We start from the raw sequence: 25,607 nt of genomic DNA on the forward strand, positions 1-25,607 counted from the left end.
AGCCTGTTTCAGATTCTGTGTCTCCCTCTCTCTGACCCTCCCCCGTTCATGCTCTGTCTCTCTCTGTCTCAAAAATAAATAAACATTAAAAAAAAATTTTTTTTTAAAAAAAACTGGTGCAGCCACTCTGGAGAACAATACAAAGGTTCCACAAGAAACTAAAAAATAGAACTACCCTACAATCCAGCAATTGCACTACTAGGTATTTACCCAAAGGATATAAAAATACAGATCCAAAGGGATACGTGCACCCCAATGTTTATAGCAGCACTATCAATAATAGCAAAACTATGGAGAGAGCCCAAATGTCCATAGACTGATGAATGGATAAAAAAGATGTGGGATAGATAGATAGATAGATAGATAATAGAATATTACTCAAAATCTTAGCTTTTGCAATGACATGGATGGAGCTAGAATGTATTATGCTAAACAAAATAAGTCAGAGAAAGGCAAATACCTTATGATTTAACTCATATGTGGAATTTAAGAAACAAAACCAAAGAACATATGGGAAAGGGAGCAGGAGACAAAAGGGAAACAAACCACAAGAGACTTTTTTTTAATGTTTATTTATTTTTGAGAGAGCACAAGTGGGGGAGGTGCAGAGAGAGAGAGGGTAACAGAGGATCCTAAGCAGTCACTGAACAGCAGTGACCCAGCGTGGGGCTCGAACTCAAACTGTGGGATCATGACCTGAGCCAAAGTCAGATTCTCAACTGACTGAGCCACCCAGGCACCCCAGAACCACAAGAGACTCCTTTTTTTTTTTAATTTTTTTAATACTAAAAAATTTTTTAATTTTTTTATTTATTTTATTTATTTTATTTTTTAATTTATATTTATTTTTGAGACAGAGAGAGACAGAGCATGAGCAGAGGAGGGGCAGAGAGAGAAGGAGACACAGAATCTGAAGCAGGCTCCAGGCTCTGAGCTGTCAGCACAGAGCCTGATGCGGGGCTCAAACTCATCAACCACGAGATCATGACCTAAGCTAAAGTTGGAAGCTCAACTGACTGAGCCACCCAGGCACCCCCACAAAAGGCTGTTAATGATAGAAAACAAACTATGGTTTGATGGAGGGAGGTGGGTGGGAGATGGGCTAGATGGATGATGGGTAATAAGGAGGGCACTTGTTATGATGAGCACTGGATGCTGTATAAAGTGATGAATCACTGAATTTTATTCCCAAAACCAATATTTCACTGTATGTTAACTAAAATTTAAATTTAAAATACAGGAAAAAATAAAATAAAAAAACAAGCTCACTAAAAAATGATACTGAGAGAAAGAAAGCACTTATCTGAAATTATCTTCCTTTAAACTCAGGTAGAGAATTAAGAACACTTCCAATTCAAAGTTTTGAGCACAAAATCCAGGTATGCCCTGCCATGCACTTGCTGTTTTGATTGAAGATTAACTTAGAAGTCAGTGGAAAGAATCCACCATCTAACAGAATAGCAAACCACAAAATGGTTGTCTCCTGTGAAGAAGCCAGTAACTTTGTATTTGATGTTTCCACTTTGGCTCATTTCCAACTGCTAGGCATTTGGATTCCTAAAATTTTCTTCAGCACTTATTAACTAATTATTTATTGGTCAAAGGGACTGGAACTGTTTCTCCACACATAAACTGGTCTTGGTCATCAATGACTTTTATAATGAGAGAACAACTAAAACACATTGCCACATCTTTCCCAGTCTCCAAATCTTTCTTGGTGATGGAGAAGTCATCTCCACACAAGCAGGGGTAGAAAAACATCACTGAGTCTTCATCTTACTGGAAGTCCTCAATGTCCACCTCATTGTGAAAACCACCATTGTCACTGGGGCCAACAAAAGGCCATCACTCCAGCTACCCCCGCCACCTGACACCGTCCAGCCAGTATAACCTCATGGGCACTGGCCAAGCCAGGTGTAATCACCAGAGGAACTCTAAAGTATAACTTTAAATAGAGTAATGAATTACTGAATAGATGAGGAAACTATGAATTACTCAATTATCCTCTTATTGTTTAAGTCTTGAAAAAAATATTTCCCTAAGCTACAAATATTACAAGAAAGATTTCAGTTTGTTTACAAACTTATACATAAAGTAAAACACACCTGGCTTTTCATCTTTCTGGCTCCAAAGCCAGAACAAGTAAGATAAGAACAACTAAGATAACATCGTGGCTTAAAAGTATGTATTTTCAAAGATAGCAAAGTAAGTCACATCTCCCTGAAATTGAAATCGCATATTAATAATTTAGTTCAAGACCATTCTTCTTTTTTCTTATAATGTTGCTAAACCATGTTTTCTCCACCTTTTATTTCAGGTAGTTAATCTTCTGGACACTCAGTCAAATTGACTTTTGTTTGATTTAGCTCACCATTCTATCCTGCCCTCATTCTTTGGAATACTGGTTCTGCCAGCCAGCTGCACATACCTCCCTCCCAGCTTTGGACCATCCTTAGGTGAGCTGTGGATATTCTGATGGGTACATTTTATTTCTGCACTAGGACTGAGTCCCTTGAAACTCTAGAAACAAAATGCAGATATAATAAAAATAAAACCTTACAAAGCGTGACGGTAAAGTAATGCTTAAGTATTGGCAATGTTATTAGAGTATCTGTATAGCTTCTCAAGATTTGTGCTTTGGTTTGTTATAGTTGGGGTTTCTTCCCCAGCTTTAGTGTGTAATAAATGACATATAACTTTGTATAAGTTTAAGGTTTACAATGTGATGACTTGATGTACATGTATATTGTGAAATGATCGCCATCATAAGGTTAGTGAACACAAGATTCGCACTTTCGAATGCATTCATTCTGCATTTATACTTCCAAGTTGTTCAGATTAAAGTATATGCCTCATCTATTGATACACCAGTGAACCAATGTGGCATTATTAAAAGACAATCTACTCAGTACTGTATATAGTAACTATGAAGCCTAATACTATGTAAGTGAAAAATTAATAAACAACAAACAAGATCCTTGTTAGAGCCCAGCCTCAGTGGTAACAAAGGCTGTTAACATTAGGATTCAACTCAAGAGGTGAAGCCAGACCACTGGTTATGACCTTACAGCCATCAGGCATGAGATATTGCACATTTAACAAGGAGATGGGCTTAGGGGGACCCAGCTGATGGAGGATTTAAGAGAAGGTCATCACAAAAGACTCTCAGTTAAAGAGATGAAAGCTGCAGTGTAAAATCAGGCAGGAATCAGAGCTGAAGGCTGAGCAGGTAATCAAAGCAAGAACAAGACAGAATGTGCAAACCATCCTGAATTCCTATGATATAAACAACCAGCTGTTAGGGAACTTAATCCATCAAAACTTAATTAAGGAAAACAGCAGAACATTTTTAGGTTGCTAGCTCTTTAGGAGCCCACACGTGCCAATAATTTACCTGAAATGGGTAGACCTGATCTCATGCTGGAAGTGACCCCTACAGGAGCCCTGGACAGGGAATTCCGAAGAGTCTAAAAGTCCCACCGTGTGCCAGCTGCAGGTAGGCAGTAAGCCCACCTGGTACAAACATATTCACTAAGGTCATACCTTCAACTGAGTGATTCCTGACACATAAATAATTTTAAATTAAAAAGAAAAAAATAATAAGGTGACATTAATTTTAATAATATTTTTATTTAACTATATATTTGCAAAGCATCATTTAAACAACTAATCAATATTTAAAAAATAGTGAGATATTTTACTTTGTTTTTCATACTAAGTCTTAAAATCCTGGGTGCATTTGCACTTACAGCCTGTATCATCTGGCCTAGTCACATCGCCAGTGCTTAATAGCTGCCTGTGGTTAGTAGCTACCACAATGGACAGGGAACAACTGAACTAACACTCAAATATGTCTGTTACAGCCTTCAAATGATATGTGAGAGGAAAAAAAATAATGGCCACTCCCATTTGTAAATCACATCACAATCTAAGAAATGTTTTAATATTTTATCTCCTAGAATCCAACACAATAACCTATGGGGTTGGTATGACAAATATTATTACCATCTCTGGCTGGCAGATCAGAGAACTTAATAACTTAAGATCTTTATAAGATTACAATCCTAGTAATAAACTTGAACCCAAGTCTTCTGTCCAGAAATTAGGTTACCCCAGAGAGATTAAATGAATTGCCAAAGGCTAGCCACTGTGTCAGTTGCAGAACATGAATTAAAATCTGGGCCATTTTAATGAGAAAGAATGAAATCTGGCCCTTTGTAGCAACGTGGATGGAACTGGAGAGTGTGATGCTAAGTGAAATAAGCCATACAGAGAAAGACAGATACCATATGTTTTCACTCTTATGTGGATCCTGAGAAACTTAACAGAAACCCATGGGGGAGGGGAAGAAAAAAAAAGAAGAGGTTAGAGTGGGAGAGAGCCAAAGCATAAGAGACTCTTAAAAACTGAGAACAAACTGAGGGTTGATGGGGGGTGGGAGGGAGAAAAATAAATAAATAAATAAATAAATAAATAAATAAATAATTAAATAATTAAATAATTAAAAATTTTTTTAAAAATAAAAATTTATATAATAAACTAAAAAAAAAAATCTGGGCTATTTTACTCCCAAACCAATGCTCTCATTACCACAGCAACATTGCAGGGGTCCTCGTACTTATATACACAATTCTCAAGACTCCATCACTAGTCATACTAATAACCCCTAGGCTATTCTTACTTGAACTACTATTTAGGGCCTATTCAATAGAGTGATATAATTCTTCAGCCCTCTCTCTTCATTTATATGTCACAGGAGTGTTTTAATGGAGTCTTAGTTTTTTTATGGCAAGAATAGGAACCTGTAATTTGAAGAAGCATTTGCAACAAATTGCTAAAGGTATCCTTTTAAATAGTGAAATGCACAAGATTACGCTTAATGTGATCCCATTTTTGTAAAACAATGACCAAATATCTTTCTATAGCTATATATTTAAATACATATAACAAATGTATTTACGTCTTTATACTTACAATAGTGTACAGAAGAAAAATTCAGGAGAAAAACAAAGCAGATGGTTATTTGGGGGCTGGGAGAACTATAGTAATAGGTAAAGACAAGTAGGGAAGGGAGAAGCAAATAAAAAATAACAAAGGGAAAAAACTGCATCTACAATATGACTCTATAAAATAGTAAGCTTGTGCATGTATATACTAAATGTACATATATGTTTATGTGTATATATACACACACATATGTGCATATAATTGTATATATTTTTGTGTTATTATATATACACAGGTATATATGTTTTTAAATGATCTCTTTACAGTCATGTCATGTGAAGAGTTTGGAGCTGAAATCTAGGCACCAGCATGATCAATTACCTTTTTAAAATTTTAAGCACAGACACTAGACAATTTGCTCGGATTTCAGGAATGTAAGTTTTTAATACTTTCCATATAGTTCAATGATTACTCTGAAAGACAGACTCCATAGACTGAAATGTTAATCAGGAGAAACTACTTACTGACCCCTTACTATGTGCCAGGTACGGGCACTAGGCACACAGCAATGAACAAGACAAAGGCTCTATGCTCAAAGAGTTCATATTTTAATGTGGGGAAGTGGACAATAAACATAGACATGTGAGTTGTGCTAATTTCGGGAACTTTTAAGTGCACTGAGTAAGACATAGTGACAATTTGGTGTAAGTCTGAAAAATGATAGGCTGTGGTCAGATTCAGGATATAATCTGGAAATATGGGCAACTGGACTTGCTGGTGGATTCAACAGGGACAATGAATTAAAGAGGATTCAACAACAATTTCCACAATTTTGGCCTGAACAACCACTGGATGGATGACAGTACCATTTGCTGGTATGTGGAAGGATTGAGAGAGAATAGATTTTTATTTCTTTTTGAGAAAACTAGGAGTTTTGACCATGTTAGATTAGAAAAGTCTAAAAGACACCCAAGTGAAAATGTTAAGTAAGCAGTCAGAGTATACTTCTGATGCTCAGGACAGAGTTTAGGGTGGAGCTAAAAATTTGGGAGCCATCAGCACAGAGATGGTATTTAAAGCCATGGGACTAAACAGGCTCTCCTCAGGAAAGTGTAACTAGAAAAGATTACGGAGCTGAAAAAAAACTCTGGGGCAATCCAACATTTAGAGATGTGCTAAAGACAGGGAGCTGGAAAACCTAAGAATGATTTGAAGAAGCAAACTGATCAAGAACACAAGTCAAGAGCAACAGAGGAGGAAAGGCAGAATATGTGGCTAACAATACAGGCGGGTGGTAGAAACATGAAGCATTTCTTGTTGGTGGCATCTCTTTTCTCTAGGAAATACAAAGCCAAGTTATCAGTTGAAAGTAAGAAAGAATAAGTAGTGTCTTGAAACTGAAGGGTTAAAGAGAAGATATGAAAGAGTCATCTAGGGAGGCGAAAGGTGAATTTACTGGAAAAGTGAAATAGAATTTTCTGAGTGTCTGATGATTTTGAGATCTGGGGTCCTAAACCTGAGGCAAGGCCTGTGAGTAGCATAGTGTAATTGTTATCCCGCGCCATTCACCTGCTCTGGTGTAGGGCCAGGATACACAGATAACTGGGGCTAGGAGGGACTCACGTTTGCTTAGGTGCATACAGAAGGAGGTCAAGAGAGTTAAAGATGTTACTGAGGGAATGGCTATAGAGCCAAAACACGGAATCTAATTTGGAGAAAAAGGGGAGGGAGGACATTAACAGGTTTAAAACAGCAAAATGTGGAACAATTGATAGGAAGTCTTTAAGATGTAGCACTATCAAGTGGATATAGGGTAAGAGGTAGTGGTCAGCAGGCTGGGAGGCAAAGTCAAAGAGGAAAGTGAGATGCGGGAGGTGGTGCAGTCACCAGTGATACCAGCTTCAGATATAAGTAAATATACAAGTCAGGAAAATGGAGAGGAGGAAGAGATTCCTGAAGCAGCTGAGAGCAGAACTCAGCAACAAGAGAAGAATGAGCCACAATCACAGTCACCCAGGAACCAGTAGTGAGAGGAGGCACCTGAGAGGAGGGTAGATGGCACCACAAGGTGAAGTAATGGTAACATCTGAAGTTGGGAACCAAAGAACTAGGTATTTAAAGAGACAAAAAGAGATTTGTAGGCAATGAAGAAAAATAAGAAGCCATCTATTCACCTCCAAGCCCTGAAGTGCACACGGAGCACGAGAAAAAACATAGCTACTTCTGGAGGGACTGCAGAGGGAGTGGTACCAGTAAAAGCTGGTGTCACTTGAACAAGAATGTCATAGGAACGATCAGACAAGGGGCGGAGGTGTTGAGCCGCTTACAGGTAACAGACCCTAGGCTCCCGAAGACAGAGTGGAAGAGTCTGGACAGGGAAAGGCAGAAGAGAGCATCAGACCAGAGTATGCTCTGAGCAATGAGAGGAGAATTGTTTTTGAAATAATGGATAATCTGGAAGGTCTCATCATGTAATGGCAAAACTTAAGGTAAGCAGGGATGTGAGGTTTGTGGGAACTGGCCCTGAGAACGTTGGCCCCCTCAGCTCATGACCATGGGAAGTGACATTGGAGAGAACTCAGTGGTTCCTGCCTGCAGCTGGAGAGTTCCAAGTAATGTCCTCAGGACTGGCAGTCCTTTTATATATAAATGTTTTTTCCCCTCATCAAAGGGACAAAGAACTAGGCTGAATACTAAACAAGGCAAAAACCTAGGATGTGAAAGCAGAAATAGAAGTAGGAAAGTACTTAGGGACAGATTCCATAGCACTATAGGTTTCTAAAAGTACAAATTGATGTAATTTGCAACTGTGAACACTGCCACCAACAAAAACAACAACTAAAAAAAGAACAAGATGTCCTAAAGCACAAGGCTTCTCTCCTCCAACAGGAGTTCTGGGAGGAAACTGGGCTGGAAGGTGAATAAATCATGTACTTTCTCTGCCTGTATCAGTTATGACACTTTTGCTGCTAATTTCCTGGACATTGATTACTGCCTATATCCAAAATCTTTAAATTCTCAAGTGTAAAAATAAATATCAAAAAAATTGTTGAATTTTGGGAGAAGGAGGCAAAAAATAAAATACAGTAAGTGACCAAAAAAAGAAAAACAAACAAAGAGAAAGATATGGTATACATATTTTGATTAAGCAAATAATTTCCTTTAATAAAAAGTTAAATTGACAGTGGTCAGTCTTGTGTATTTTAAGTGATGTAACGTGAGCTCCTATATTTATGTAGAACAAATTAGTTTTCCAACGTAAAGGTCATTCATTTCAATAGTTGGATTTTCTGACTTTTCCCAATTATCAGAGCAATGCATGCGGAAAATGAGAAATAATAAAGTCCCATTATGGTAATGTTACAATGTATCACAGGAAAAGCAAGAAAGAAATCTCTTGGGAAAGTCAATAAATAGGCAGCTTAATTCAATATTACAGTTGTGTTATTATATAGGCAATATTTTTTTAATTTGGAACTGGGAAAATATCTCTAAAGACAGTTTATTTTCTAAAGATGATTTTACTTAACAATTGCCAAATAATTGAATTTACAGTGATATATGCTCATCCAAATGTTCTTAAAGGTGGAGAAGCCCACCATCTGCCCTGTACACCATTTGGAATCAGAATGACTATTTGGGAACCATAATGACCAAAGGCTTCCAGCCACATGCTGCCAGGCTCTGCTCCTCATGCCTGTTGTTAAGAGGCAGGCTGTTGACTCTAGAATTCCTCTATGAGTCATAAAAGGACTTGATATGTTTAATGCAATCAATCGTTTGGGAGGATACTCACAATGTAACACACATATACACCAAGCTTTTCATATAAACAGCTCTAAAGGAAATTTATTGAAAATATATGTCAATATTTAGTGCTAGGAATATTATTCTATTATATTAGAGCATTAAACTAAACATGTTTCTCATAAGCCAAGTTTACTACAGCTCAGGAAATATCCAATTTCAAAAAGCCATTGGCCACATGTTACGTGAAACAAACTGGTGTAGATTCCTTGTTTAAAAATTCAGGGAATTATAATCTTCTAAAGGAGACAGATAAAATCCAAGTAGTTGTGAAATCATGTGATTGCAACAGACTGGGCGTTCTGTAACCATATATTAACTGGTATTCAGTGGGTCAATTTTATTGCTGGGTTAGAAAAACTGAATGGAATGATGAATGTGACTCTACTGCTGAAAGAGCAGAATTTCGTTCAATCTATGGGAAGTAGAGGGTATCTGAAGTTTACATCCTCAAAGTACCTAAGTAAAATTAGGACTCCTATGAATAAGACTTGGATTTAAAAAGCCAATCACTATCACTCTCCACCCAGCAGCAGTCAAACATTAGCTGAATCTACCTGTGTCTACTGTTCCTTCCCTCTCAATGACCACATGTGGCCAACAAGTCCACAAATCCCAAATTTGCATCATCTCCTGGGTCCAGTGCCTACTGCTGTTTATTTGAATCAAGCTCTCAGTATCCCAGCTCCAAATTCCAGGCTTAACTTGGCTCAGATGTCCATCCATGGTCCAGTCAGCCATAGTGTCATGTGATACATAAGGCTACCCCTGCCACAGATTACAGGAAAGCAGATTCCCTAATGAAAAGAGTGTGTAGGGAAGAGATGATTGGCATCTCTACCACAAAGGCATTTATTCTTCACTGTCCCCGTGTCCTAGTCTTGCCCTTGTACAGCTAGCTCCCAGCACACCACAGAATTTGTCAATGATTAGCTCAGGGGTGAACACAGTGGTAGCAATCAACCTTGGTATTGCCTTGGGAGCATAAGTAATAAAATGCCTCCATCATAAGATTGTACATTAATTAGGATGTGTGAGGTCACAGAAGGCTCTTTTTTACACTCTTGCTAGTGATATGAAATTCTTACCATACCCTCTATAATTATCTCAATGAGAAATCCCACATTATCAAGTCAGTCTTCTTAAAAGCAAAAAAGAAAAAAAAGTAAAAGCTTTGCTACAAGCAGAAGAAATTACAGTTATTACCTACATGCAAATAAAAACAAATAGGTGTGCATTAGTTAATGAGTGACTTCCTATATTATTTAGTTCTGAATATTTCTGTTCAACCACCTGAGGTCAAATTTTCTTCCTATCATTCTGAAGTCTGAATTTTCTCAAGACCCTGAATACTTCTGCATCTGATCCAAGCTGACTTTCCCTTTACTGTCCCTCTTGATCTCTGTTGTTTTTGACAATTCTAACTGTAGTCTTTTCTGATTTTCAGGTCCTCCTACAGATCCCTGAGTTCTCCTTGAGCCGCTATTCCTAGGGTCCAGAGCCATCTCCCTCTACTGTATAAACCAATCAGCTTGTTCCCTTATTTAATATAGCTCCTATTCACTGGTGGCCATAAACACTTTATTACCAACAGTAATGCTGAGAGTAATTAAGCGCCTGATTACTGGTCCAGATAGTAATTACAACAGGGAAAATTCAAATTTTGTCTTTAATTTATTGGTACCTAGTGTTGTCAGGCCAACATCACCATAAAAGGCTCCAAAAGTATTTTGTTATAACAAATGTGAGCACCCTATTCCACTCTTATTCTTAAACATTCAAGCCACAAATTCTTTGAACTGTTGGACCGAATGAGAGAATAAGAAGACAAAATTTTTTTTTTCTAAATAAAGACAATTCATGAAAAAACATCTGAGAATAAATAATAGGTATGGTATCAAGAAACGGCAACTAAGAAAATAAGTTACTTATTTAGCAATGCAATATATTTATTTAGCAATATAATAGCAATGCTATTATATTCAGCACATGATTCCAATAATCATGATTTAAAGCTGAACAGAGTCCATTTATTCATAAACACCATTTATAAATGCCTACCTTATTCAGATGCTATGTAGGACAAATCAAAATTAAAATCATATCCCTTGGGAACTTTAGAGTCTAATTGAGAATTGAATGCATAAACAGAAATTATCACTCACAACTTTTTCGTGCTGAATATATTCTATCACATTTTAACCAGGTAGAGGCATTATGCCTTTTCCTACCCACTTGACTGATAGCCTAGCTGAACACAGAGTTCCAGATTGGAAATCATTTCAATCAGAATTTTGAATATGTCATTCCATTATTTTCTGGTATTCAGGGTTGCTCATCTGAAATTGAGTACAATTTTTGAAAACTGGTCAATTTTCTTCATCCTCAGAGACTTTGGGAGTTTCTCTTTGTCAATTTTCTGGAATTTCATGATGATGTACCAAAGTGTGGATCCTTTTCTCATCTGTCCTATTTTCTCTCAGTGGTCCCTATCAGTCTGGCAGTCCATAGCCTCTAGCCTGTTATTTGATAATTCTCCCCAATTTTTATTCCCCTCTGTTTTCTCTGTTTATCTCTGCTTGTTCTAGCACCTGGATAGGGGACCACTTGAACTTATTTTTTAACTTTCTTATAATTTCTCAAATTTTTCATCTCTTTGTTGTTTTATTCATAAATTTTCCTCAAATATATCTTTCAAAGATTCTATTTAATATTTAATTTCTGGCCCCATAGTTTTCATTTCTTTGTTTACTCAATGTGATCCAATAGTTTTTATTTCTAAGAATTCTAGTTTCTTTGATGTCCTTTTTGTTTCATTTATAAAATATTTCTCATCACTTAGGGATATTAATTATAGTTTTCATTATTTTATTTTGCTTTTTACATTTTTTATCTACCCTATGTTCTTTATTTCGACGTATTTGGTTTGGCATCTAAAAAAATTTTTTTAAGTTTATTCATTTACTTTGAGAGAAGGCAAGCACAAGCAAGAGAGGAGCAGAGAGAAGGAGAGACAGAATCCTAAGCAGGCACCATGCCATCTGTGCACAGCCCGATGCAGGGCTCAAACTCACAGACCGTGAGATCATAACCTGAGCTGAAACCAAGTGTGGGATGCTTAACTGACTATGTCACCCAGGCACCCCTATTTGGTTTGGTCTCTAAAAGAACCTGCCTCATATGTCTATCGATCCTTGATCGCTGATTTTAACAATGAGGCACTAAAAAACCAAGTAGATGCTGCATGTGTAGATGTGACTTGTTGACTGCTTCACTGACAGTGGATCTGATGGTGTTGTCCCGCTGGGCCCCTAACTGTCCACACCTGTAGAAATTTTCTCTGAGACATAAATCTCAAGAGAGGAATCCTCCAGTTTTTACCTGAGAGCCTGCCAGTATCATCAAAGCTCATTTAAGAGATGAGGGGAAGGGGATTTCATGGCACAGTGTGAAGATTTTAATCTAATATCTTTGTTTTCTTGTATGTTTCACCTGCTTTCAGTTATGCCCAAGTCCAGAGTCTGCTTCGTTTAACGTCTCCAGAAGTCTTCTTCTGGAGTCTTCTCCAGAAGACTTCTAACTCTAGTCTTCTATGGAGAAGGGGCTCAGCAAACTGTGGAAGGGGATCAGAAGATCTAACGGCTTTTATATAGACTTTCAACTTATCCTTACATTTTTGGCCCTGCTTGTACCCCCTCCCTCTTTTTCAGAAGTACCTGAAATTCCCAAGCCTAGTTTCTAGGGCTCTGGAGCACATTCAGCTGACCTGGATGTTTCCCTCACTGCTAGCTTAAGTTTCAGATTCCTCATCTTCTAGGTCTGTTACTATTCATATATCTGGGGAATAAAGATGGCCATAATTATTTTGGCCCATTTGTTCTATTGAAATTACTACTTTGACTAATAAAATATGGCAGAAATGGAGCTGTGCGAGTTGTCAGACCCAGGCCCTAAGAGAGTGACAGCCTACGGATCCTGTCTCTTGGACACTCATTTAGATGGCCTGAACTACCGGGAAACAATCGAACCACACTGTAGGACAGACGACATTGGAAGGCCCTGAGACTGCATGGAGAGAGAAAGAGATCCACCTAAGCCCAGACTCCAGCTCCCTCTGCTCAAGTGCATGAATAAAGCAATCCTGGATACTCCAAATCAGTCCAACTGCAGAGAAATACCCCTCAGGAATCACAGTCAATACCATATGAAATATTAGAATCACCCAACTGAATCCTGCCCAAATTTTTGACCATAAAAATTGTAGAGTATGATATAATATTTGTTTTAATCCATTAACTTTTGAGATAGTTAATTATGTGGCCATAAATTACCAGAGCAATCTGTTTTCCGCATCCAAATTATGTTGTATTTTTCCCCTCTCCTGGTCTCTTTGCCCTTGGGACTTATAACTTTTTTTTTTAATCTCTATGCTGTCATTTTAGGGAGCTTTCAGTGGCGGTGGTAGAGAATGCATATATGCTGTCCAACATGTTTAATGAGAAGCCACCTCAGTTACTCTTTAATCTCTTTTATATTCCGAAGTATGATTTATTTTTTTTGTATATTTCATTGTTAGGTTTTTGTTGGATTTTCAAAACATAAATGGAAAATTCTGATGGCATCAGCTATCTCTTCCATTAATTACACTTCCACAAACCAAAGTCATTCTGATAAAACAATTACATTCCTTCTGGTCTACCAACACATTTGCAATATTAAGATTGAGCCATATTTCTAACAAAGTTTAGCATTCATTATTCTGCCCAGAAAAGTCAATGACAGATAACAGCAATGAATTTAATGCCACATGTCAACTCATTTTACAGAGCTAAAGAGTCTGTCCTTTTTTAAAATCTAGTTAAGGAAATGTCTACTCTCATCTTTTAGCCCTATTCCTGACAGGATCCATCAGTACTTGGTAAAAACTGGATCAAATTAATGCTTTCTGGCTTGCATTAGCAGCCAGCAAGGTCATTCATTAGTGTGTGAAATATACCCAGAATTTCAAAAAGATAGAGGTGTCATTTGAGAAAATAACACACTAGTGCTTCATCCCAATCACTCCTACACCACAACCCAAGTTGTAACACATGATCCTTTTCAGGAACGTGGCATTACGTAACAGTATAACCAATAACAGGTGTTCTGATGTTTCCTTAGAAGTCAGCATGCTACTGACATATAGCTAAACAGCAATTACAGAGATTTAGGAATTTAGAGGAGTTGATGACTGCTGCTACCATAAGCTTGATTATAACAGAGAATTAGGGATTGGGGAAAGAGGAAAGAAGGGTAACCCTAGATATGTCTGTATTTCCAAGTAGGTGCTCAGTAGACATTAGTTTCCCGATCCTTTCTTTTGTCCTTCTGTGGAACTACCCAATGAACACAGTATATGGGGCCAATTCAGGAGAAGGGGAAGAACAGGGATTCTGGAGAATGGGCTGTACAATGTGCTGTGGTCCAGTGCTTCTCAGATTAATGTGCATACAAATCACCTAGGATGCTCTTAAAATGCAGGTTCTGATTCAGTAGGTCTCACTAGTACTGAGGTTCTGCATTACTAACAAGATCCAAAGTTATGCCAAGGTTTCTGGCCCACAGAACTCACTTTGAGAAGTGAGAATATAGTCAGATTTTATATATCTCTCTTCTCTCATTAAATTTCAGCTCTTATCCTCCCAGCATACCAACAAAATTCAGAAAATATTTTACCAAAGGTTTAGGACAAAAGAGCACAGCATAGCAACTTAAAAATTAGGCCTATATGTATCCCTAAATACCTCATTCTTTTAATATGCTTTTTTGAGCTTTATAAATAAATGTTATAATCTTCTGAGACTCACTTTTTTTCATCATGTTTATCAAATTTATCCATACAGCTGCCACTTACAACAATAATGATAAAGTTCTGATTCTTAGCTCAGCGGTGTGTTCACAAGTGTTCATTACATCACTGTGTGTAAAATTAAACATCACTGTGTATTCTTTTATATGTTTCAAGTACTATATTCTAAAAACATTTCAAATAAATATTTCACACCTTCTTTCTTAAAGTTCCTACAGCCATTAACACCGCCAGCAGTGTCTTCTGATCATCCACTCCATGGAGCCCAATCAAAGACCAATCACTTGGTTCCAATCCCCCTCCCTCTCTTCTTTCATTTGTTTTCCTCTAATTGAAGCTCTTAACTCTTCAATCCCTATTACTGATTTTTCTTCATGTATTATTCAACATTAACTTGTGACAGCTGCAATGTCTCAGCAGTTTTATTCAATAATACAATATTCTTGCTCATATAAAATCCAGAGCTAAAGTTCCTGGCCATGACATCTTCTGGGCCACTCTTGCAGGTACTCAACCTCAGGACTCATGATATTTCCATAGTTCTACCATATTAAAAGCTCTCCCTTCCAGCTGTGTGGTTAGGAAGGAAGAACAAGGAAGACTGCACAAGGGCTGTTTATGGCCTCAAAGTGGCATATATCACTTCCACTGGCCTTCCATTAGAAGGACTTAATGACACAGTCCACCTGGACACAAAGGGATACTGGGGAAAATATGTCTTCTTGTGTTCCCAGGAGAAAAATAAAATAGTTTTGTAAACAAAGAAAAAATAACTTACCCATTCTCCCTTCCACCATACACAGCCCCTTAAAAATTAAATTCTTGGGGCACCCGAGTGGCTCAGTCGGTTGAGCATCCGACTCTGGCTCAGGTCATGATCTCACAGTTTGTGAGTTTGAGCCCCGTGTCGGGCTCTGTGCTGACAGCTCAGAACCTGAAGCCTGTTTCATATCCTGTGTCTCCCTCTCTCTCTGCCCCTCCCCCACTCGCACTTGGTCTCTCTGTCTCTCAAAAATAAATAAACTTTTTAAAAAATTAAATTCTCAATAATGTTCATGAAATGAATTGGCATGGGTAGTTGCCTGTGAAGAGGGATATAATCTGACTGCATACACCTGGCTTCTTGAGTAACTGCTGAATATTTTGAAACTCAATTTTCCTATATTGGTTTAAAAAATGTTCCTATATAATTAAAAGTCAATACACTGTTCATTGATAATTGTATTACCTTTGGGTAATACAAAAAGTAAATTATAGTCCCTGTTCCCTGAAGGCTTATAATTCAGTTAGGAAAAAAAGATACTAGCTGTGCAATAATATAGAATTTAAATATCAACTTTAAAATAACACACATATGTGGAATTTAAGAAATGAAACAAATGAACATAGGGGAAGGGAAGGAAAAATAGGAAAGAAACAGCAAGGGAGGCAAACCATAAGAGACTCTTAAATACATAGAACAAACTGAGAGTTGCTGGAGGGATGTTGGGTAGGAGGGATGGGCCAAATAGGCGATGGGCATTGAGGAGGGCCCTTGTTGGGATGCACACTGGGTGTTATACGTAAGTGATGACTTACTCAGTTCTACTCCAGAAACCAATACTACACTGTATGTTTACACTAATTTGAATTTAAATAAAGAAAAAAAATGGAAAACATCCCAAGATACTCTTTCCTAAACAAATCAGTTAGGAAAGTAAAAAACAAACAAACAAACAAACAAAATAACACTAGACCAATTGCCAAATGATTGTTGTGAATCCTATGGAATATAAATTTTTTTAAGAAAGTAGTAATTATGGCTGTGGAAATATGGAATCATTTGAAAATATTGATAGATGACTGATTCATTGATTGATTGATATAGATAATAGATAATTAGATAATTAGATGATAGATAGATAGATAGATAGATAGATAGATAGATAGATGGATAGAATAGGTCCTTTTCTCTAAGAGGTACAAGATATGCTTGTGATGCACAGAAAAGTACACATAGACAGAATTGAGCACATTTTAATTTTACTAGCTTGACCTATGCTGCAATAGGCCCATTTATCCTATGGCTCAGTTCCTAGTATAGTTTATGCCTCCGTAAAAATAAGGTACTATAATGTTCTACTCTAACTATTATGCTTCCATTTTCTATTAAAAATTCCCTTGGTAATAAGGAAACAGGCAGGTTCATTTATCCCACAGGGCCTATAAATTCAGCAAACAACATCCTGTATTGCCCTTAAAATTAATCACATCCCAGAGTGCCTCAAAATGAACTTTAGCAAATAATGCAACTGTGATAAAATTTGCATATCAGATTTACAATGTATTCAAAGCTTCTATTTCCTCCCATCTCAGCACTTCTTTCCTAAATGAAATTGTACATATCCGGTAAGAGCAAAGGTGAAGTGCACTGCAAGAAATGTCAACCTTACTAAAAGAAACAGATATGTGACGTGTGGTCTGGGACCACGGTGACAATATGTACACAGATGGTAAATCTGCATTCAGATTTGCAGTTGTGGTTTGGGGCAGGATACATAGGTTACCTAGCAAGATAAGATTTTTCTCTTGCTGGCAATTTCATGACAGGAAGTAGAGCCATTTAGAATTATTAAAGGGAAAAGTTGTGGCTCACATTAATTAGCATGTGACATATATTGAGCGTTTCAAAAAGATAGAGGTGCCATTTGAGAAGGGAACACACTAGTGTTTCTCCCAATCACTCCTGCACCCCAATCCCAGTTGTAAAACATGATCCTATTCAGCAGCATGGGAGTTGTAACCAATAGCAAGTGCTCCAAGTGATATTTTCCTAGAAGTCAACATGCTACAGACATATGGCCAAATAGCAATTACAGAGACTTAGGTATTTATATGAGGCATATAAATTCATTTATATGGATTCTAAGACATCAGGACTAGTCAAAGGAAAAACCCAAAGTGATTCCCACCCTAAATGTTCATTGACCTTTCCTACCCCCATGACAAACTTTCTCTCCTGCCCCTATTACAAACACCTGGTGGCCTCCAGCTCTCTTCTTCCACCAAAAATGTTCTCTTAGAAAGAAATCTGCCAACATCAAGTTATCTGTCTGTACCCTCATGCTGTGCTTCTCAAATGAGAAGCATGGACAATGTGGAGCAAGTGCTAGGGAGCAGTTAGCCAGCAGACACATGAAGTCACAGGGTAAAACCAGGGCCACACATTGTGAAAGTCAACTTGATTCAAGGTAGAAGACGTTTCTATCGTAGGATCAAATGTACATTTAAATTAATTCTAAAGAGAAACTCTCCATTGGTGGCAGATTGGCTTCCTAATCTATACCACTGTTATGGATCTAGGTCCAGACATACATATTCGCCTTCTTCTGTCCTTATGGATAATTAAGAGGAAAATTTTGAGAAGCATTGTCTTTACACTTGTACTATGTTCGGATCTACTTTACTTTTCAATGCAGTCTTGTTACTTTCCAATGATTCAGGAAGTATATCTGTATAGGAAACTCTCTTATCCATAAAGCAAAGCTTCTCATCTTTTTCTGTATGAAAACACCTCGGGATAAGACACACACTGATGAGCAACACAGAGGGTGATCCTCAGCAGAGTATTAGAATCTTGGCAAAACATTGATTCTGATAATTCCCTCAGGAGGAGTTATTCTATTACCTCATCCCATACTTCTACCTACTCATTTAGCCAATAAACATTTATTTAAGGTCAATTCTCTGTAAGTCACATGCTATGCCATCATTTAGAAACTTACATATATTTGAGGCTGGAGATAAGGAAGGCAGTGAACAGTTTATTGTAACATAATGCAAAAATTAGAATCCATAGACCTTTGAAATGGCAGTAAATGTGTCTAAAAATCAAGAGAATAAGAAAACAATAGCTAAAGCAGATCTAGGGATGATTCAGATTTTGAAGTTAGCAGAGACATTCCCTTACAATCTTCACCATTGCCTCTCCTCATCTTAACTCAGTCATGAACAACTCCAGGAGACCAGGAAGTACAGCAACAAGGATTCAGACACCAGCACACAACACAGAGAAGAATATGCATGAGGAGGAATCTGGGGACAGATTGTCACAGGACTGGCACAGAAATCATATAGAATAAGGACTGCAGAGAAAGCACTAGGTTTGGCAAGTATAAAGCCAATGATGACCAATCTTTGAGATAACTAAGAAGTACTTAGGAAGATTTTTGTGGGTAGGAAAACAGAGAGTAAAGCATACAGTCCTGGAGTAGATTTAAGAACACAAATTTAAAAAAGACTGACATCAGAAGGGCGCCTGGCTAGGGCATGTGACTCTTGATCTCAGATTCATAAGCTCAAGCCCCACATTGGGTGTAGGGCTTACTTTAATAAATAGATAGATACATAGGTAGATAGATAGATAGGCAGGTAGGTAGGTAGGTAGATAGATAGATAGATAGATAGATAGATAGATAGATAGATAGATAAAAGAATAATCCTGGGTGACAAGGATAAAATCTGTAACCTCCTATTTAAATGCGCAAAAAAAAACTTTAATGTAAATTTATTTTTATAACTAAATTTATTCTGTTTCCAGCCCTCATTCCCATACAGTAGCAAAATAAAACAAAAACTCTCATATGTGCATTTAAGGTATCTCAGTCTTTTCTTTAATATTAATTAAGGGGGTGCCTGGGTGGCTCAGTCAGATAAGCATCCAACCCTTGATTTCTGCTCAGATCATGATCTCATGGGTTCATAGGTTTGAGCCCCACATGGGGCTTCACAGGCTGACTGTGCACCCTGCTTGGGATTCCTTCTCTCTCCTTTTCTCTCTCCCCCTCCCGTGAACTAACTAACTAACCAATAACTCTTTCTCTCTCTCTGTCTCTCTCTCTGCCTTCCTTCCTCCCTCCCTCTCTCTCAATAAATAAATAACTTTTAAAAAAGATTAATTCAGGATCTTTTAGATTAGTTTTTGGGGGTATAATTTCAGGGATCACTTACTTAGGTTCTCTGCTTTCTGCTTGACCTAAATCTTGGGGCGCTTACTTATCGCTGTGGCACCAATGTAAGGGATGTCTGATGTACACTTGACCCTGCTTTTCAAATATTCACACCTCCTTGAATATATCCCTCATTTCACATGATCCCCTATGTCTGCCACACTGGCATCTGCAAAAATATGGCTGGTTTTTTTATAGTACCCCTAGCTTCTCTAGGCCCCTCTGCATCCTCCTTGCCCCAACAAGGGCTGTTTTAGGCCCCAGTAGACTTCCTTATCTCCAAGGAAGCCTGATAATGACAGGCTGCACTCTCAGTGTTACACCGAATGTGTCCTCCCACAGGCCTACAGCACTCTCCTCAACCAGGTCTAATATCCCACTGTGACAGTGCCATGTCACTTTGGCACCATGTGGAATGTGAAAAGGGGCTTAACAGTTTCCTGGGATACAACCTGGAAAGGAAGAAACAAGACACTCTCGTTTTATCCCTGCTGTCCCTTCCTCTCCCTCTCAACCCACCTAGTTTTTCTACTTTCCACTTTTATCTGGCAACAACTCCAGACAAGTTCAAAATGATCAGATCCTCCTCCCCTCACTGGGGAAATAAAGGAGGAAAGCTACAACAACATAAACTCAATTGCTAAGAAAATGAGAATGTAAAATGGAACTTTTATTGAATATTATTCTTTAACACTTGGAAAGCTTATGTGGTAGGCTATGTTCAGTTCTGCCATGGGCCCAAATCACAAAAAATAGAACATAGATAAATGTGACTGAGACACAAACAGGAATGCCTTTATTGGCACTGGTACTCTGTGTCCCCACCCATAGAGTAATTGTTTCAACAGCAGGAAAGGACCTGAAGTTTCTTGTCTTCTCTGAACTAGTGGTTCTTAAATTTCCTCATAGGCAGTACTGTCAACAGGATCTGGGTGGCAGCTCCTTAAGGAACAAGGGGAGGCATCAGGTAACTGCATACATTGGCCTGCATACTTTTCTGGTGGACATAATTTACACAATTGTTTGCTAGGCAACCAAAGTGAAAGTAACCTTGAGCCATCTCCAGTTCATCATTCCAGTGAGTCTTAAACCAATACCAACTTTCATAGCCTTGCCTAGCTCAACGTCCCCCTCCACTGACCTTCTGTTATCCCATCTTCACCTTGCCCTTAGCTTTCTTTCTCCTAATAAGTTTGACTTGTCCAATAAGAACTCTTTCCCTGAACTCTATCTTGAAATTTCCTTCCTGGCTTGCCCTGATCCCTCTCAGGTCAACTTTTCCCTTGGATATCATCCCACAGGCTCACCTCTCTCCAGTTGCCCTGGCCTCAAAGATGATGCAAACCACCTTTTTAAAGACATTTGTATCAAAAGAAAAATAATTATGCAATCAACCACCTTACACTAAATTTCAGGAGATCCTGGCCTCAGCATGCTACAAATCAGACTAGGCTTGCAATATTCCATTATTCTACTTGTGTGTAAGATTACTGTAATCAGTTTCCTATGGTTGCTATAATCACAGACTTGACAGCTTAAGGCAATGTAAATTTATTCTCTTACAGTTTGGGAGACTGGAAGTCTGAAATCAGTTTCACTGGGCTAACGTTTAGCTGCTGGCAGTGCTGATTCCTTCTGGAGGCTCTGGGGAGAATTCATGTTATTGTTTTTTCCTAGCTTCTAGAGGCCATCTGCATTGCTTGGCTCAGGACTCCTTCCCTGCATCACTTCAATCTCTTGCTGCCATCATCTTCACAAAGCTCCCTCCAAGTCCCTTTTATGAGGTCTTGTGTAATTACATTTAGGGTCTGCTCAGATAATGCAGGATAATCTTCCCATCTCCAGATCCTTAATTTACTCACTTCTGCAAAGTCCCTTTTGCCATATAAGGTAATAGTCACAGGTTCCAGAGATTAGGGCACAGATATCTTTGGTGGAGCCATTATTTAGCCTACCACAACTATAAATACATAATAACAGAAAAACGTCAAATGTCAATACCACCATGAAAGTAAATATATATATATATATATATATATATATATATATATATATATATATACTACAGTAACAAGGAAAAACAACTTCTATAACCACAATCATTAAACCACTCATTAAAAAAAAACTTTCATAATATTATTAAGGGCTTTCCACTGAATATATTTAAGAAGCTTCAAATTTTTTTCATTTAACATCCATGTGAGGAGAGCCCATGGAGAAATCATTTTTCTTTTCACTATTAGAAAAACTCTAAGCTCACCTACAAAAGCAACAATTTCTATGTGTACCAGGTGTAATTTAAATAAAGCCATGAAAAAATGGCACTGTCTAGGATCCAAAGATAATAACCTTTTTCTTTCATGCTTTTTGTTTATACTTAATATAAATAATGTGGATAAGTCAACTATATACCAATTAAAAAAATAGTAAAGTGGATATTAGCAAAGTAAGGGCCATCAAGTAGCAAAGGAAAGTAAACAAAGTGCTTTAAAGATCATTCAAAAATGTCTTTCAGAAAATTCTGTGCACTTGTAGGTAGTCACATTTTCTTTTCAAATTACATCTTTATTGGGGAGCCTGGGTAGCTCAGTCAGTTGGGCATCCAACTTCGGCTCAAGTCAAGATCTCACGGTTCATGAGTTGAAGCCCCCCATTGGGCTCTGTGCTGACAGCTCAGAGCCTGGAGCCTCCTTCAGATTCTGTGTCTCCCTCTCTCTCTGCCTCTCCCCAGCTCACGCTGTGTTTCTCTCAGTCTCTCAAAAACAAATGAATTTAAAAAAAAAATTTAATTACATCTTTACTTTTATAGTGGGTCAACTTGTCAGCAAAATATAGGCATAAACTTTCAACATGGTATTAAAAGACATATTTCATGAACCATATTGCTTGGGCTCCACAAGGTATAAATAAGTACCTTTCTGTAGCAACTTGCCTAACACTGTGAATATTAGGCATACCTTGAAAGTCATAGTGCATATTCTGACCTAAGAGCAGTATAAGCTTTAACTCCTCTGTGCTTCAGTTTCATCTGTAAAATAAGGATAGTTCCTACTTCTTAGGGTTTTTGCACAAATTAAATCGTACACAAGAAAGTACCTAGAGTAGTACCTGGAAAATAATAAGTTCTCAATCCACTTTAGTTATTTTCATTATCTCAGCTTTTGGATTCACCAGTTTAATTTTTAACAACAAGAAAAATCTAGAATGACCATAAAAATAAAATACAGTGAATTCATGTAAAGTACATGCACTCATCAAATTAGATCACAAAAATAGACTACCTTAATAATAAACACATAGGTCAGTGAAACAAAATAAAGAACCCAAAATGGGCCACATAAATATGATTTTAACTGATTTTTGACAAAGCTGCATAAGAGTTCAATGAAGGGAGGATGCCTTTCAACAAATGATTATGTAGCAATTGGGCATCCATAGGCAAAAAAAATAAATAAGCCTTGACTTAAATCTTACATCTTGTTCAAAATTAACTCAAAATGGATCATAGATTTAAATATAAAACTCTGAAACTGCAAAATGTTCAGGGAAAAAAAATACAAGAGAAATTCTTTGGGCTCTAGAGCTAGGAAGAGTTCTTAGAATTGGCACCAAAAGCAAAAGCCATAAAAAGAGAAACTAATAAATTGGACCTCATCAGACTTTAAAATTTTGTCCTATGAAAGCCCATATGAGGAGAATATACAGATAGCAAAGAAGCACATGAAAAAGATGTTCAACATCCCTTGCCATTAGAGAAATACAAACTGAGACCACAGTGTAATTTCAGTACACACTTAACAGAATGGCTAAAATAAAAAAGCGACACCACCGAAGGCTGGCAAAGCTATGTTCAGAAACTGGATCACTCATATATAGCTGGTGAAATCATAAAATGATATAGCCATTCTAGCAAACAGTTGGCAGCATCTTGTAAAACTAAACACTCATCTACTATACATCCCAACAATTGTACTCCTGGGCCTTTATCCCAGAAAAAGGAAAATTTACATTCACACAAAGACCTGTGCGTGAGTGGACCCAGCATCTTTAACCATAACAGCCAAACACAGGCATCTGTCCAGATGTCCTTTAAGGGGTGGAAGGTTAATCAAATTGTGGCACATCCATATCATGGGGTACTACAGCAATTTAAAAAAAAAGAAGGAACCACTCATACACACAACAACCTGGCTAAATCTCCAGAGAATTATACTAGGGGGATAAAAGCCAATTTTGAAATCCAACTATGATATGTGTGGTTCCAACTAGATAACATTCTGGAAAAGGCAAAACTACAGAGACAGTAAAAAATCTGTGGTTGTAGGGGTTGCAGGGAGGAAGGAATGAATAGACAGAACACAGAAGATTTTTGGGACAGTGAAACTATTTTGTGTGACACAGTAATGGTAGATATATGTCATTATACATTTGTGCAAACCCACAGAATGTACACTAAAAGTGAACCCAATATAAAATGTATAAACTATGGGCCTTAGCTAATAATGATGTGTCAATTCAGGTTCATCAATTGTAATATATGCATCATTCTGGAGGGGGAGGCTATGCATGTGTTAGAGTACATGAGAACTCTCTGTACTTTCTGCTCTCATTTTGCTGTGAACATACAATTACTCTAAAAAATAAAGTCTATTTTTTTAAGTTTATTTATTTATTTTGAGTGGAGGGAAAGGGTAGAGAGAAACAGAGAATCTGAAGCAAACTCTGTGCTGTCAGCACAGAGCCTGACACAGGGCTGGATCCCACGAACCATGAGATCATGACCTGAGCCAAAATCGAGTTGGATGCTCAACCAACTGAGCTACCCAGGACCCCCCCACCAAGTCTATTTTTTAAAAAATCCCACTTCAGGGGCGCCTGGGTGGCTCAGTCGGTTGAGCGTCCGACTTCGGCTCAGGTCACGATCTCACGGTCCGTGAGTTCGAGCCCCACGTCAGGCTCTGGGCTGACGGCTCAGAGCCTGGAGCCTGCTTCCGATTCTGTGTCTCCCTCTCTCTCTGCCCCTCCCCCATTCATGCTCTGTCTCTCTCTGTCCCAAAAATAAATAAATGTTAAAAAAAATTAAAAAAAAAAGCCCACTTCAGAGGCGCCTGGAGGGCTCAGTTGGTTAAGCATCCAACTTTGGCTCAGGTCATGATCCACCACTCGTGGGTTCAAGCCCCACATCGGGTTCTGTGCTGACAGCTCCGAGCCTGGACCTGCTTCAGATTCTGTGTCTCCTTCTCTATCTCTACTCCTCTCCCATTCATTCTCTCTCTCTCTGTCTCTCAAAAATAAATAAACTTTAAAAAAATTTTTTTAATATTACTTCATGCATGATTATATAACTTCATTGAAATGGCAAAATACAGCAATAAGAAACAGATTACTGGTTATTTAAGGAAAACGTGGGAGCAGAAGGAAAGTAGGTGTGGTTATAAAAGATAACACAATGGGGTGCCTAGGTGGCTTGGTCAGTTAAGCATCAGACTCTTGATCTTGGCTCAGGTCATGATCTCATAGTTCGTGGGTTGAGCACCACATCAGGCTCTGCACTGACAGTGCAGAGCCTGCTTGGGATTCTGTCTCTCTTTCTCTCTGCCCCTCCCCCACTAATGCACTCGTGCACGTGCTCTCTCTCTCTCTCTCTCAAAATAAATAAACTTTAAAAAATAAAATAAAATAAAATAAAATAAAATAAAATAAAATAAAATAAAAAAATAAAATAAAGGATAACATGAGAAATCCTCGTGGTATTGGACCTGTTCAGTATCTTGACTGTGGTGGCAGATACATAAATCTAAAAAATGATAAAACTGCATAGAATACACACACACACACATACAATATACAGATGCACACATATGTGTGAAAGTACAAGTAAAACTGGGGAAATATGAATAACATTGTTGGATTGCATCCATGTCAATATCCTGGTTGTTATTACACTATAGCTGTTACCATTGGGGGAAACTGAGCAAAAGGTACAAGAGATCACTCTCTATTATATATTACAACTG

The 25,607-nt window shown here is 37.9% G+C and overlaps 1 pseudogene; it reads right to left on the reverse strand.

Moving 5' to 3' along the window:
* Positions 1-1,569: 1,569 nt before the first annotated feature.
* On the reverse strand, positions 1,570-3,761 carry LOC125164839 (DPH3 homolog; annotated as a pseudogene).
* Positions 3,762-25,607: the final 21,846 nt, after the last annotated feature.

The sequence above is a fragment of the Prionailurus viverrinus genome, chromosome B1 (genome assembly GCF_022837055.1).
Source record: "Prionailurus viverrinus isolate Anna chromosome B1, UM_Priviv_1.0, whole genome shotgun sequence".
Taxonomy (NCBI): domain Eukaryota; kingdom Metazoa; phylum Chordata; class Mammalia; order Carnivora; family Felidae; genus Prionailurus; species Prionailurus viverrinus.